Raw genomic sequence first — 16,281 nt, 5'->3', positions numbered from 1 at the left:
AAAGAAGAAGAAGATGAAGAAGATTCGAGTAGAAGAAGATATAGAAGAAGAAGAAAAAGAAGAAGATATAGAAGAAGAAGAAGATATAGAAGAAGAAGATGAAGACGACGTAAATGAAGACTTACAACCATTTTGGACACACCTTCTCATGCAAACACTTTTCATGAAGTTAATTTACTATTTTTGATACCTTTTTTATAATTACTACATCACCACATAATCACTTGATGTTTTTCTTCATAAAAAAGGTGGTTTCATGCATCATTGACCTCCAATACAAGTTTTAAAAGCTATTTAAGGCCAGCTCAAATATTTTACTCGAATACAGACTCGGATAGTGACGTCGGATATCCGAATATCGAACTTCGAGTGAATTCGGATAGTTTACTATCCGAATTCGACCAAACTCGAATAGGATAATGAGGTATCCGATCAACACTGTTTGAAGTTATGGCTGTGATTTATGCCGATCCAGATGTAGCTTCTACTGCAGTTCGTAAACTTTGCGAACTCCTGCAGGGCCTTCATACTGCAGAAGAGTATGCCGCTGAATTTAGGCATTGGTCAGTTTCCTCCAAGTGGGGGGAGGCTGCACACCTTGATCAGTTTTTATTATGATTGGCTGACTCTGTAAACAATGCTCTGGTCAATCATCCTGAATCTAAAACTCTCGAGGAGGCTATTGCCCTGGCTATTCGTGTGGATAGGCGAATTAGATATCGCTGTCATGGTGGTGCTTATTCATCTTCCACGGCCGCTCCTCGTCCTATTAGTGCTGCTACATCCTCTGGTGAAGAACCCATGCAGTTGGGTTATTGCAGATTGTCGCCCTCTGAGAAACTTAGAAGACGTCATGAGGGGTTGTGCATGTATTGTGGTGAAAAGGGGCATTTTGTTCAAAATTGCCCAGCAAAAGAGGAGGGCGGAAAACTTCCGTGCCTAGGTGTAGTTGGGGAATCTCACCTGGGCGAGCAGATTCTTCCCCTTAAAGTTAAAAAAAATATTACTGCCTGTAACTATTATTTGGAATAATCAGTCTAGTTCTGCTCAGGCCTTTGTTGACTTTGTTAATTCTGAGTTTGCCGCTAGTTTAGGAATTCCAACCTAGCCGTTGCTCAGCAAGCTTTATGTTACTGCTATAGACAATTCTCCTCTTCAGAGTGGCCAACTTATTGCTAATACTCCTGAGGTTTCTCTACAGATTGGAGTGTTGCATTTCGAGAAACTGCAGCTTTTTTTCTCAGAATGCCGTCCAGTCCCTTGGTTCTAGGACTCCCGTGGTTGCAGACGCACAATCCCAACATTGATTGGTGCTCTAGTCAACTCACCAATTGGTCTTCTCTGTGTTCCGAGAACTGTTTAAAGAGAATCTGAAGTGAGTATAAAACTCGCTTCTTCTCTTATATTCAGCAGGGGCATGTGTGCCCCTGCAAAACCGCCTCTATCGCGCCGCACAAGGGGGGTCCCTTACCCCCCAAATCCCCTCCGTCCTCACCGGGGATCTCTTCCTGATTGAGGCATGGCTAACGGCTGCAGCCCTGCCTCACGCGCATCTGTCAGCGCGTATCTCCGCCTCTCCCCCGCCCCTCTCAGTCTTCCCTCACTGAGAGGGGCAGGGGAGAGGCGGCGATGCGCCGCTGATAGACGTGCTGTGAGGCAGGGCTGCAGCCATTAGCCCTGCCTCTAGGAGCAGCAAAATCTACGACCAAGTTGGTCGTAGATTTTGCAGGGGGGGAATTGGGGGGTAAGGGACCCCCGTTGTGCGGCGGGATAGGGCGGTTTAGCAGGGGCACACATGCCCCTGCAGAATATAAGAGAAGAAGCGAGTTTTTTACTCGCTTCAGTGTCTCTTTAAAAAAGATTCCACTTTACAATGTAGAAATTGTGTCTGAGAAGTTGCTATATCAGTATAGATCTTTTACGGATTTTTTTTTCTCCTCAGTCTGCTGACAAGTTGCCTCCTCACAGACCCTATGACTATCCTATTGATTTGCTGCCAGGTACTATGCCTTCCCGGGGACGTTTGTATAACCTCTCTGGCCCTGAAAAACAGGCTATGAGAGAGTATATTCAGGAGAACCTTGATAAAGGTTTTATTCGACCATCTACCTCTCCAGCTGGGGTAGGTTTTTTCTTTGTAGAGAAAAAAGACAGTGGATTACATCCATGCATTGATTACAGGAGCCTGAATAAAATTACTGTAAAAAACAGATATCCGTTACCTCTTATAGAGGATTTGTTTTCTCAGGTATCTGACACAAGAATATTCAGTAAATTGAACTTGAGGGGAGCATATAATTTGATCAGGATACGACAGGGGGATGAGTGGAAGATGGCTTTTAACACTCAAGATGGCCATTCCGAGTATCTCGTGATGCCCTTTGGTCTATGTAATGCCCCAGCTGTCTTTCAGGACTTTGTTAACAATGTATTCAGGGATTTTTACATCTCCTGTAGTAAGGGATTGTTTGGAAGGGAAGCTATACGGGGTTATGAAGCGGGGGTCAGGTATTGTTAATTGTTTTGTTTATATCAAATATCTATTCATATGACCACCTCTTGGGGATGAATTCTGGGCTATCTTTCTTGCTTCAAGTCACTGGGTGACCTTTTCTCATTTCTTATAATTGGTTACAGTTAAAAAGTTTATAAGTATATATGTAGAAAAAATTGTACCTATTCTCTGGTGTTCTCTTCCAGGTTTGGAGACTCAGCCTGCATGGTCATTGTTCCCCCTGGTGAATCTGCAATCCTGTATGAAGGCAATAATTTTGCCAAGGGCTCAGCCGCATAATGTATCCCATGTGAATGAACTAGTGTATGGAAAACAATGTTCAACCGTGGTAGGCAGCAGGCCCGCAAATGTCACGTGTGCATGCGTACTTTTGTCCGCATGTGGCTACGTCACGTGTACAGGCTAATCGGATTGGCCAGTGGAATCATGTGAGCGCACCTGGAAGTCCTATAAAGGGAAGCGCCATCTTGTTAGCGTGGAGCCCCATTCCTTGCTGCCAAGATCACTAATGGTCCGTGATGATGCATCTTTGATATGAAACAATTGTTGACCGAGGGGTCTCTATGCTGGGTGCACCTGGATGGGGTGAAGTATTGCCTTTTATTGTCATATCTGCTTGAAATGTTTGCTGCAATGCAACAATAAACACAGAGGTGTTCATTTTACTGGTGGCGCCCATGTTTTTTCCTTGCTTGTGATGGAAAATATTGGACTGTCTCTTTTGAAAATGGAGGCACAGAGAGGTTGCAAGAGCTGTGTTTGTTGCATTTTTGTATCAGTTTGCCCATAAGGACTATTTGTGTGCACAAGTCGTTGCATTTGCTTTGAGATTGATGTATTCAGGGATGTTTTGGGCAAATTTGTTGTGGTTTATATGGACGGCATTCTGATCTACTCCAATTTATTATCAGAGCATCGTGAACACGTGAAATGGGTGCTTCAGAAAATAAGAGAGAATTCCCTATTTGCAAAACTAGAAACATTTCTTTTTGAGGTCACTCAGGTACCATTTTGGGATATATAATTTCTGACTCTTTTCTATCTATGGATAAAAAGAAAGTATCCACAGTTCTGGACTGGCCACAACCCAGAGATCTTAAGGTTTTGCATCGGTTTCTTGGATTTGAGAATTACTATCGCAAAGTTATCAGGAATTTCTCCACTCTGGTAGAACCATTGACAGATCTGACCAAGAAAGGAGCTGATCCTTCCAACTGGCCATTATTGGCCTGTGAAGCCTTTGCCACACTGAAGGCAACCTTTTGTTCAGCTCCCATATTTACACATCCTGATATATCACTAGCTTTCTGTGTGAAGGTTGATGCCTCTGAGGTAGGAGTAGGGGAAGTTCTTTCATAGTACTCAGGTCAACCTGAACGTTTGCATCCTTGTGCTTTATTTTCCATGAAGTTTGCACCGGCAGAGCATAATTATGACATAGGGAACAGGGAACTCCTAGCAGTCAAGATGGCATTTGAAGAGTGGAGGCATTGGCTGGAGGGCGCTGAACATCCTGTCACTGTATACACGGATCATAAAATCCTAGAATATGTAGAAAAAGCTAAGAGACTCAATCCCAGACAGGCATGATGGGCATTATTTTTCTCAAGTTTCAATTTCACTGTCACGTTTAAACCAGGAAGTTAGAATGTAAAGGTCGATGCTTTGTCCAGATGTTTTGATTCTGAGATTTCACAGCCTAAGACTCCTGTTCCTATAATACCTAAACACTGTGTGGTCGCTGCCACGGACACTCATGATTTCTCTGATCTGCCCAAATTATTATCTTCCTTACAGAAAGACTGTCCACCTGGAAAACCTTTGGACGTATACTATGTACCGATTCACCTTCGTCTACAGGTGCTTCATCAATTTCATGACACCAAATTGGCAGGACATCCGGGGTGAGACCAAAACCTTGGAATTATTAACACGTCATGTTTGGTGACCAACTACAAGAAAAGACTGTAAGGCTTTTGTTGGCCCATGCAACATCTGTGCCAGAAGTAAAGTCTCTAGGAACGCTCCTAGAGGGAGTCTGATGCCTTTGCCCCTTCCTCAGGTTCCTTGGACTCATATTTCCATGGATTTTTTGGTTGATTTGCCTTCTTCTGGTGGGAAAAGTGTTATTTGGGTGATCGTGGGCAGGTTCAGTAAGATGGCTCATTTTGTCCCCCTGTGTAAATTGCCTTCTGCCAAGGAATTGACAGAATTGTTTATAGAACATGTCTTTCGTTTGCATGGTATTCCAGAGAACGTGTCTGATAGGGGAGTTCAGTTTATCTCCCAATTCTGGCGGTCCTTCTGTTCTCGTTTAGGTATCTCCTCGTCATTTTCATCTGGTTTTCATCCTGAGACCAACGGTCAGACTGAAAGAACCAACCAATCGCTGGAGCAATATCTCCAGTGTTTCGTGTCTGACCGTCAGGAACTACCTTTTGCTGAATTTGTATTTAACAATCTTCAAAGTTCTTCTACCAAGTTGTCACCCTTTCAGGAGGTTACTGGTCGGAGTCCTAAGTTCTCCTCATTTTCCAGTCCACATTGCAGTTATCCGGCTTTGGAAGATTGGATTTCTCATATGCAGTCAGTCTGGTCTCAGGTCAGACAGAATTTGCAAAAGACAGTTTCTCAACAAAAACATCATGCTGATCATCATCGAACCCCTGAGTGGGATTTTACACCTTGTGATCTTGTTTGGGTTTTGACTCGTAGCATTCCTCTGCACCAGCCTTATGCCAAGCTGGGGCCCAGGTACATTGGCCCTTATCCTGTTTCAGAAAAAATTAATGAAGTTGTTTATAGAGTAACCTTGCCCCAATCTATGAGGGGAGTAAGTTCTTTTCATGTGTCTTTATTGAATCCGGCGGCCAATGTTTCACTGTCATCCACCCCTCCACCTCCGATTGAGGTGGATGGTGCACCTGAGTATGAGGTGGAAAGGATTCTGAACTCTCTGAAATTTCGTAACTCTCTGCAGTACTTGGTGGACTGGAAAGGTTATGGGCCTGAGGAGAGGAGTTGGGTTCCAGCTGCGCAGGTTCATGCCGACGATTTAGTTCAGGAATTTCATTGTCAACATCCTGATAAGTCAGGTAGGGAGTGTCCGGAGTCCACCCCTCGGGGTGGGGGGGTAATGTAACAAACGTATCTGGTGTTGTCTCTGGAGGTTGCTCTGACAATGTTGAGCAGCTGCAAGAAGCTTCCTCTTCCTCTTTGTTCAGACGCCTCCCCTGAAGATGTGAGTCAGCGTGTTGTTTCTGGCAGTCTCCCTAGGAGGACGCGCGCCGCTCAGAGTTGCCTTTATAGGTTAAGGAGGCGTGTCTGAAGTGTGTCAGCTGATTCCTGTGGTCAGCTGACAGTTGCTGCAGAGATACAGACAAAAGAAATACAGAGAGCCCAATATAGTGTAGTATGCAAAACAAGGAGTTGGAAATGAAAAGTATATAATGTATATACTCACAACGTGGGTTACCACCTAGGTAACCACTGTATAGGCAGGTGAGGAGTTTAGACCTGTTCTCACTCAGGATTAAAAGTCACTCTCTGTAGATAAGGAAAAAATGGGGATTAAAGACAAAAGAAATACCGACCCCAACACCAACCCCAACACATTATTACCACCACCAGCACATAGTTTTGATTACCCCAAGCCCACCATCACAAATCGACAATGCATATTTCCTCAAAAAAAAAAAAACCTCCACCAAGACTACGCATCCCTCCACCAACAGCCCACTTACTGAGGTTGGTAGGGCTGAAAGCACGTCTAAACCAAACACTTCAAAGTTCCAATTCTCCATCCTAAACCCTCCCAACTCCCTAATCCCACACAACAACATCAATACCTCTAACAGTAACAACACCATTATAGACCAAGAGAATGACAATCCCTCCAATTCTCCAAATTCTGCCACCAACTCCCCACTCTCACAGATCAGTATTTACTCTTTTTATGCTTTGCGGTATTGGTTTTTGACCCTGCATAGTTTGGCATGCGAAAGCAAATGCATATTTGCATGAGCTATGCCTCATGATAAGCCAATTAGGCCAGATTTGCAAAGTCAGATTTGTTAGGGTTAAACTTGGTGTTTGAGCACGCATACATTTTCTTGTTCCAAGCATTTCCTTAATTGTATCCTTTGGAGGCGGGTGGTGAATGACTTGCTCTAGGTGGTGTGAGCCCTGGGGTGAACTGTCTGCGCCTGTCCTCCCCCCCCCTTTGGAGTGTTGTGTGTAAGCCAGCCCTGAGCTCCAAAGCTTGGGGTGACCCATGCTTCACTCCTTTCACATGCGGTGCCCCCAAATTAATGCACATGTAGCAGAATGCAATGGACGTTAAGGTAAGTGCCTGTTTTTAACATTGGGAGGTGGGTGCAGGCACCCCCCCCCCCCAGTGCTGGCCACGCTTGGGGGGGTTGCATGCACCACCCAGCCTGCCCCTCCGGGGTGCCGCTGTGGTTCCCAGGCAGTGAGAGAGCCTGGGGCCCTGCGGCCCCCCGGTTGTATGGGGGCATTGGGAAGCCTCCCTGTGGCGCTCCTGGATAGTGCTAATGTAGCATGAACTAATTCCCGCAGGGCAACCGCTTTGTGGTATTGGTTTTTGACCCTGCATAGTTTGACATGCGAAAGCAAATGCATATTTGCATGAGCTATGCCTCATGATAAGCCAATTAGGCCAGATTTGCAAAGTCAGATTTGTTAGGGTTAAACTTGGTGTTTGAGCACGCATAAATGTTCTTGTTCCAAGCATTTCCTCAGTATTTACTCGACACACCCTAGCCCCCCCCCCCCATCTCCCCCACACAGTCTGCAACACCTCCCATACCCACCGACACCACCTCCCAGACAAACCCCCAAAACACTAAAAGCAATACGTTTAATAATAAAAAATTGCCACAACAAATGACCCTTGGAAAATTCTTCCAGCCAACAAAAAACACAGACTCGGAAAACCTAGATGAGGACAGTAACTCACTCACCTCCTCTTTTTTAAACCTTCCTTCCACTATATCCCAGAACCTTCTGTCCAACCAATTACCAAGTCCTATAGCCACTCGCACAATCCTCCATCCACCACTCACACCCCAATCTGCAAAACAACCAAACAAACGCCCACTCAAGGAAAAAGAGGGTGCAGAGGGAGAGGGAAAAGAAAAAAGAAACAGACTTTAACCGATCCACTCACTAGCAAACCCCCGCCACCCATACCTACTAGGAGTATATTTAACCTTTCCAGCCACAACCTCACTAAACATGAAACAAACCTATTAGAGAAGGGCCTCTCCTTCTGTCCCACAAATCAGTCTAATATATTTGAACTCTTTAGTGACCTCAACACCTATATAAGAAAACTCACCCTAAAACGACATTTCGCAATAAAAAAACACCTTCCATCCCTTCATCCAGACAACACGTCCCTAATTATCACCAGCAATAAAGACCTCCCCATTTCTTCAGTTTCAACTGCAGAACTACAAACAGAAAAATATATTAATCAAACACTGTGAGATATATATAGGTGGGTATGGTCCAACCGAACAAAAACCACTAAACTCTATTTAAGAGAATATCTACAAAAAACTTTATTAAACATTGTATCAAAACATGATCATTAGAAATGTGTGCCTCCCAGACCTCCCCGAAAAACCATCCACCCCACCTGATGAGCCCCTCCCCTGCCGCCCCCAGTCACCCTTGCCCAGAATCAGGCCCCTAATTACCATATAAGCGAATAGCAGTGAAGCATGTGCACCTACCCCACTGCAAAAACTCTATTGCTATTAAAGCCGTCTGAGCTCAGACTCTTAATGTCCAATCAGCGAGTAATTACATCTGGTCCACCCATTGATATTGAGTTGTGAACCAGAAGGGAGACCTAGTCATCCCAAACGAGATCAAATTATTGGACAGACGACCAGTTTAATGATGATGCAATATCTTCCAGCAGTAATTTGATGTATTCACAGTATATGCCTCACGCATAGGAGCAAACAGCCAAGAGGTATATGAGCCAGGACCATGTCAGTCTCTAAAGGCATTAGGACAGAGAAATCCGGCAGGAGTAACAAACCACAGCGTCATGGACTTTTAGTTTGCCCAGCAACAAAAGGCATCCATACATTCATATTCCCCACATAGGGTGATGTATACATATCACGTAGCCTCAGCACAGTTCAATTGGGTTAGTAACAGCATAAGCGGTGTAGCAAGCAAGCCTTTAGCAGCATAGATAGCTCTTACATGTACTGCGATTCCTCCCTGGGATCAGCCGGTGGTTGCCCACTGGGCGGCTTACATTTCCTGTGGCTGGGTAGTCCCCACAAGCTGGTCTCCGACTTGAGCTGATGGGCTGGATGTTAAGTAGGGCCGCCAGGTGAGCTTGGTGCCAAGGTGTACGGCCAGGTGGCCAGGCAAGTCCCAGGTGAGTGGTGCGGGGAGGCCGAGACTATATATTAATACCAGGCCGAGACTATATATTAATACCAATCTGAAAGGACATTCCCGTTTCTATCCAGTTGAATCCAAAGGACACTACATCAACACCTTCTATTCCCTAGTCCTCCTCCTCCATGACCTACAAAAACTACAAAACGACAATACCCTATCCACCACCAACCTTACAAAAATAGAAAAAACTGCATTGAAGGGCCTACAAAAAAAACAGAAATAGTTGACTCCAGACAATCCATTCTCCCATAACATTCTCTTTTACAAACGTTACATATATGATTTGATTTTCATTTGGAATGGAGATATAACCACCATCCCCAGTTTCATAGAATTCCTCAACGCCAACCCAGCAGGTCTACAATTCACATCACACCATGACCCCACCTCCATAGAATTTCTAGACCTAACATTATTCATAGACACAGATCAAATCAAAACCAAAACCTATTTCAAACCCGTTGATGCCAACAATTATATCCACTACCACAGTTTCCATCACCGCCCTTGGACCAAAAATACACCTTATAGCCAATATAGAAGAATCTAAAGAAACTGCACTGATATCCAAGATTACCACAGCCAGTCCAATATCCTAACCCAAAAATTCTCGATTGTAAATACCCCAAGAAACTGCTCAAAGATGCTAGTCATAAAGCCAAAACAATAAAAAAAATCCCCCGAATACGATTAATACCAAGAACACAGAACCCGTACTAAGATTCATTACAAAATACAGAGCCTCTGGCTCTGCCTCTGCCTGTTGTTTTGTCCATATTGCTGGGGATGAAGTGAAAGGTATGCACTGACTTGACAAATACAATGTGCAGTCACACAGGTGGAGTGAAAAGGTATACAGTGACTGCTGGTATAACAATGTGTAGTCACACAGGTGCAGTAAAAATGGATGCACTGACTGCTGGTATATAATACAATGTGCGGTCACACAGATGCAGTGAAAGGTATGCAGTGACTGCTGGTATAACAATATGCAATCACACAGGTGCAGTGAAAGGTATGCAGTGACTGCTGGTAGAACAATGTTCAGTCACACAGGTGCAGTGAAAGGTATACACTGACTGCTGGTATAATACAATGTGCAGTCACAGATGCAGTGAAAGGTATGCAGTGACTGATATTAGAATACAATGTGCAGCTGTCACACAGGTGCAGTTAAAAGGTATGCACGGACTGGTATATAAAACAGTGTGCGATCACACAGGTGCAGTGAACAGGTATGCAGTGACTGGTATATAAAACTATGTGTTGTCACACAGGTGCAATGAAAGGTATACAGTGACTGGTATTACAATACAATGTGCAGCTGTCACACAGGTGCAGTTAACAGGTATGCACAGACTGGTATATAAAACAGCGTGCGGTCACACAGGTGCAGTGAACAGGTATGCAGTAACTGGTATATAAAACTGCGTGCTGTCACACAGGTGCAGTGAAAGGTACACAGTGACTGGTATTACAATACAATGTGCAGCTGTCACACAGGTGCAGTTAACAAGTATGCACGGACTGGTATATAAAACAGTGTGCGGTCACAAAGGTGCAGTGAACAGGTATGCAGTGACTGGTATATAAAACTGTGTGCTGTCACACAGGTGCAGTGAAAGGTATACAGTGACTGGTATTACAATACAATGTGGAGCTGTCTCACACACACACAGGTGCAGTGAAAAGGTAGGCACTGAATGTGCTGGGCCTGGCACAGTTTAGCAATTATCAAGAACCAGCTGCGACAGACAGGGCTGTATATGCAAGTGTCAGTGGGCCCCCACAAAAAAAAACACATCACAAGAACATTATGTAACGATTGTGGAATTTTCTACGTGATCAGCGCACAAGACGTGCGCTGACACTGCGGAAATCCTCCTCAAGCGTGTAATTTGCGGGAAACCCAGCAGAAGGTGCAATGCACCTGCAGAGGGAAATTCCTGTCGGCAGGTGGAGCTGTGGAGTGCAGAGGAACAGCTCCTCTGCCCTACCACACACTCCAGACAGGAATTGTACGAAGGGAAGAAACGCAATCGCAAGAGAAGCGATTGAGAGTGAGCACAGAGACAGATTGTGTGTGTGTGCACCAACTAGTCGCCAACGCACGACGGTGCACACACCACAGCAGATATGAAGTAGGAACGCGATCGCGAGAGGTGCGATCGCCAGACGTGACACAAGGCTACAGCAAGGCGGAGCACGAGAGTAGCAAAGGCACAGCAAATCATACAATGAGGAGATAAGGAAAATAACAAACGCTAACTGAACGCGAACACCGCACTCATTCACAACAGTGCACGCGTTCATGCGCGGTCTCCACGTGATAAGCACAATAGAGACAAGCACGCCTAACTAACCACCGACAGACAAACATGAAACAAAGGACGCGAGCGCTTGCTTAACGGTTACCTCACCGAGCCTCCAGCAAGCGTTCGTAGCGGACAAGACAGACACACGAAAACAGGAGCAAGCGAGAGATAGGATCCACAGCACTAGCGAAAGAGGCCAGTGCGATCCAGGGAGACAGAACAGAAGGATCCACAGCACTAGCGCAAAGCGAGTGCGATCCAGGAAGACAGAACAGAGTAGCAGACCAGAAGGATCCACAGCACTAGCGCAAGGCGAGTGCGATCCAGGAAGGCAGAACAGAAGGATCCACAGCGCTAGCGCAAGATGCTAGTGCGATCCAAGTACAGAGTATCAGACCAGAAGGATCCACAGCACTAGCGCAAGAGGCTGGTGTGATCCAGGAAAACAGATCAGAAGGGGCTACCAGTAACAACCGCTGTTCCGGTTAGCACCCAGACACACAGAACGATTTCCCGTCGACCACCGCTGGGACAGGACAATCGCAACAGACAAACAAAACAGATAAGCAATCCTGACTACACTAGGGAAACCTGCCTAAGTGCAGTCCCAGGAATTACTCTTAAGCTAATCTACAAACAATGAGCAAGGCTGACACTCTCCAGAGTGTTTCACAGGAAGAATCCTTATGACCAGCCACTTACTGTGGGAAACATAGCTCTTTATAGAGCAAGCCCACAAAGGATGTGGCCAGGCAATCTGCATGACAAACATATGCAAATTCCTCAGCAGCAAGCTGCACAACTGACAAAAGGTCTCTCTTCCAGAGACCTGCAGAATGCAGACCTGAACAGTGGTCAAAAGGCTGCCTGCAGGCAGCCACGCGGATCCTCACAGTACCCCACCCCCCCTCTAGGGTCGGATTCCAGACAACCCTCTAACCTGAAATTTGCAAAAGACTCTAACTGAAGACTCATGAAGGTCAGGACAGCCCGACAAGGCCCAATTCCAGAGTCAGTCCAGCCGAAACCGACCTCATCGGAAGCAAACGCCACCGAAACATGCCCATCAGTACTACCAGTCTCAGTATAACACCCATCAGGACTGTGAACGCCAGAGAAGAAGCCATCGACACCCTCCAGACAATACCCACAACCTTCCAAGGAGCGTCCGAAAATACCAAACCTGCCACAATACCTGTTCGAAGTGTCCCTTTCAACACAAAAGCCACTGTTGATCTTATCCAGGGTACTAAGCAAAATTTCTCCCGGAATCTCCCAGAACCTTTTGAAGCTCCACAGAGATCCCAAGAGGGCAGAACAATCACCAGGCTCACATGGAGAATTATCCAGAACCCCCATGGAACCAATGACAATTCCGAATTCAGAATTACGAGGACACCAATCAAGATCAAGACTTTCAGGGACCACTTCTGGGCATGCAAGCAGGCAGGCCATATCAGAGCATGTCTCCACCGAGGAAGCATCTGAGCATGCTGGTAACCGAGGCACACTTGGGCTTTCTGGGTCACAGAGCACATTGGGGTACACCAGCACTGGAGAAACCTCAGAACATGTCAAGGAACTGCCAACCTCAGAGTCCGGCATGACAGGACCAAAACCAGTACCGGGCAGAGGATCATCATGAGCAGTGGTCTCAAGCACTGGACTTTCAAGAAAAAAATCATCATTGACTTCGCATAACTGAAGCTCCACCAGAGCTGAAAAAGTAGTCAGCAAGGCAGCAATGCCTACTGAAGTGGGCAACACCTCAGAAGGGCTTGGGGGGCAGGAGAGGTCTCCTACAAGTTCTGCACCCTTTGGGAGGAACTCGGAGGTCTCCAGGAAATCAGGCAAGACCTCAGGAACATCATTTTTCAAGTTTTCTAAGAAGGATTCTGTACTATCCATGTTACATGGCAAAACTGGAACTTTATTTTGTGAACAGGGCAGATGTCCCAGGGAAGGTTCCACCATAAACTGAGACTGAATTTCATCATCATGAGCGGAACGTACAGGAATATTTACTGGAACACACACTGACTCCCTAACTTTAATCTCGCTGCACCCAGAATTCTGCGTAGCAGTCAAACTAGCTTGCAACTCCAAAACTGCAGAAAGACAGGTGAGTATAGTGGCAATACCTAGACGAGCCTCTAGGGACACTGCAGGAGACCCTAAACAAGGCCATCTTAACTCATCCAGAGTACAGGGTGCAGAATCAGTATTTTCCTCAGAACAAGAAAAGGACTCACAAATGTCAGTGTGATTGGACATCATATTGTTATTCATGGTACAGGGCAGGCTCAGAGAAACTTTCTCTGGACCCAGCAAAGATGTTTCAAAGTCAGATTCGCAAAACCGAAGCGCTGTCTCACTCTTAGATTCGGCTAACAATGTCAAATCCGAGGAGCCAGAACGCAAAACCTATGAATCAAAAATCGCTTTAGTTTGTGAAACTGACGCTTCCATAGCGCAAACCTCCGCGATCTGCGGAGCAGACTGTAAGGTGTTCAGGACAGAAACACTGGAGCAACTGTCACCAGGCAACGGGACCTTACAGGTGTGAACAGGGTGAGACAAAGACGCATCTGCAGTAGAAATAGCGACAACATCAGGAAAAACTTTATTAGACATATTAATTTTACTTTTGATGCTGCAAAATTTAGGAATTTTCCCCATGGCAGAATCACAGATGGAAGATCTTAAAGATCTGTCTCTAAATGACAATGGGTCCCACATATCCTTGAGAAAACTGGCACATTCATGCTGATCACAATCTGCAGGGACATCAGAGAAACAGGCATCAGATCGCACAATGTCACAACTCACATGCCTTACCCCAGAAAGGCAGGAACAATCATCCGACAATGATGTCTCTTTATTGGAATCAATTGATTGGTGTGTGTGCAACTCATCCAAAATCGTCTGCCATACGTAAATCATCAGATCCACATCACCCTCGTCACATTCATCGGAGTCAATCAAAAGGTACATAGAATCGAGACAATCATTCAAGACATCTTCGCTTTTTGCGATGTAAAAATCGCAAAAGGCTTTCCAATCAAAATCAAATTCCTCCATCAAGGCCCCAATGTCCCACGAGGCAAATGAAGGTTCAAACAGGCCAGTATCCAGATAATCTCCATATCACATAGAGGATCGACTTCTTCGCAGTGGGAGGGACGAGTACTTAATAGGTTGCATGCAAACTGTTACAGGACACTAACATCCTCCTCCAGTGGTAGACAGGTCATGTGTATGCTCGGTGTGTATTATATCCCACAAGTGGGGCTTGCACTCTTTTGCAGGTAGGCACTTGCCTGTTTTTAAGTAGCGCTGTTCATTTCCTTGCTATGTACTAATTTATTTCGTTTTTGGTCAGCTGCTCCCACTTAACAGCCATGCTTTTGGTGTATATGCAGAGCTTCTGTTTGGGTTCAAGGTGCGTTTGTAGTTTCTGGGGGGGCTCAGCGCACCTCTGATTGGAGGCCATTCGGAGGCGACCTGGTGTTGCGCTGATCCACCTTTTGTGCAATTTTCAATTTTCGATTTTATTTGATTAGCCGCACCCAGGCTATGCATATACATAGGTTAGGATTTAGTTAGTGTTAGGCCCCTCCCATGGAGGATCGACTTCTTCGCAGTGGACGGGACGAGTACTTAATAGGTTGCATGCAAGCTGTTACAGGAAACTAACATCCTCCTCCAGTGGTAGACAGGTCATGTGTATGCTCGGTGTGTATTATATCCCACAAGTGGGGCTTGCACTCTTTTGCAGGTAGGCACTTGCCTGTTTTTAAGTAGCGCTGTTCATTTCCTTGCTATGTACTAATTTATTTCGTTTTTGGTCAGCTGCTCCCACTTAACAGCCATGCTTTTGGTGTATATGCAGAGCTTCTGTTTGGGTTCAAGGTGCGTTTGTAGTTTCTGGGAGGGCTCAGCGCACCTCTGATTGGAGGCCATTCGGAGGCGACCTGGTGTTGCGCTAATCCACCTTTTGTGCAATTTTCAATTTTATTTGATTAGTTGCACCCAGGCTATGCATATACATAGGTTAGGATTTAGTTAGTGTTAGGCCCCTCCCATGGAGGATGGACTTCTTCGCAGTGGGAGGGACGAGTACTTTATAGGTTGCATGCAAGCTGTTACAGGAAACTAACATCCTCCTCCAGTGGTAGACAGGTCATGTGTATGCTCGGTGTGTATTATATCCCACAAGTTGGGCTTGCACTCTTTTGCAGGTAGGCACTTGCCTGTTTTTAAGTAGCGCTGTTCATTTCCTTGCTATGTACTAATTTATTTCGTTTTTGGTCAGCTGCTCCCACTTAACAGCCATGCTTTTGGTGTATATGCAGAGCTTCTGTTTGGGTTCAAGGTGCGTTTGTAGTTTCTGGGGGGGCTCAGCGCACCTCTGATTGGAGGCCATTCGGAGGCAACCTGGTGTTGCGCTGATCCACCTTTTGTGCAATCTCCATATGGGTGGAGTTCAGGAACAAGAACAGATTTTTTAACTGCTTTAATATAGTGTGCGATCCTACCTATAGGATCCACATAAGCTTTGGATTGGGGCAAAAAACCCGGAGATTGAGCAACATCATTATCATACTGAATGGTTTTGCACATTTCAGACTTGACTTCTTTATTTGTGGTTGCTAGGGGCAACGAATCTTTTGGCTGACAAGCCTAATCAGCAGATTGGCCTGCAAGCACCTACTCATTAACATATGGTTTTCCCTTTTTTGCAACTTTGCATGTCTGCTGTTTAAAACCTGAAGTGGTAACAGACACATTGAACTGATTGTCATACTGAAAAGTTTTGCATGGAAGGGAAAGATCAGCTGACTTATCAGCAGCTACACATTTAATCAGAGCAGGTGGTAAGCCAGGCAGTTTAAACCAGTGAGAGAATATCACTGCAAGAAACTGATACAGATTATCATTCCAAGAATTGTTTTTTAGCACATCATACGCCCAGGTGAACAAATGGCCTTTTAAGAGCAC

Source organism: Hyperolius riggenbachi, chromosome 9 (assembly GCF_040937935.1).
Source record: "Hyperolius riggenbachi isolate aHypRig1 chromosome 9, aHypRig1.pri, whole genome shotgun sequence".
Lineage (NCBI taxonomy): Eukaryota > Metazoa > Chordata > Amphibia > Anura > Hyperoliidae > Hyperolius > Hyperolius riggenbachi.
The sequence above is the reverse complement of the archived record's forward strand: the minus strand, read 5'-3'. Positions refer to the sequence as shown.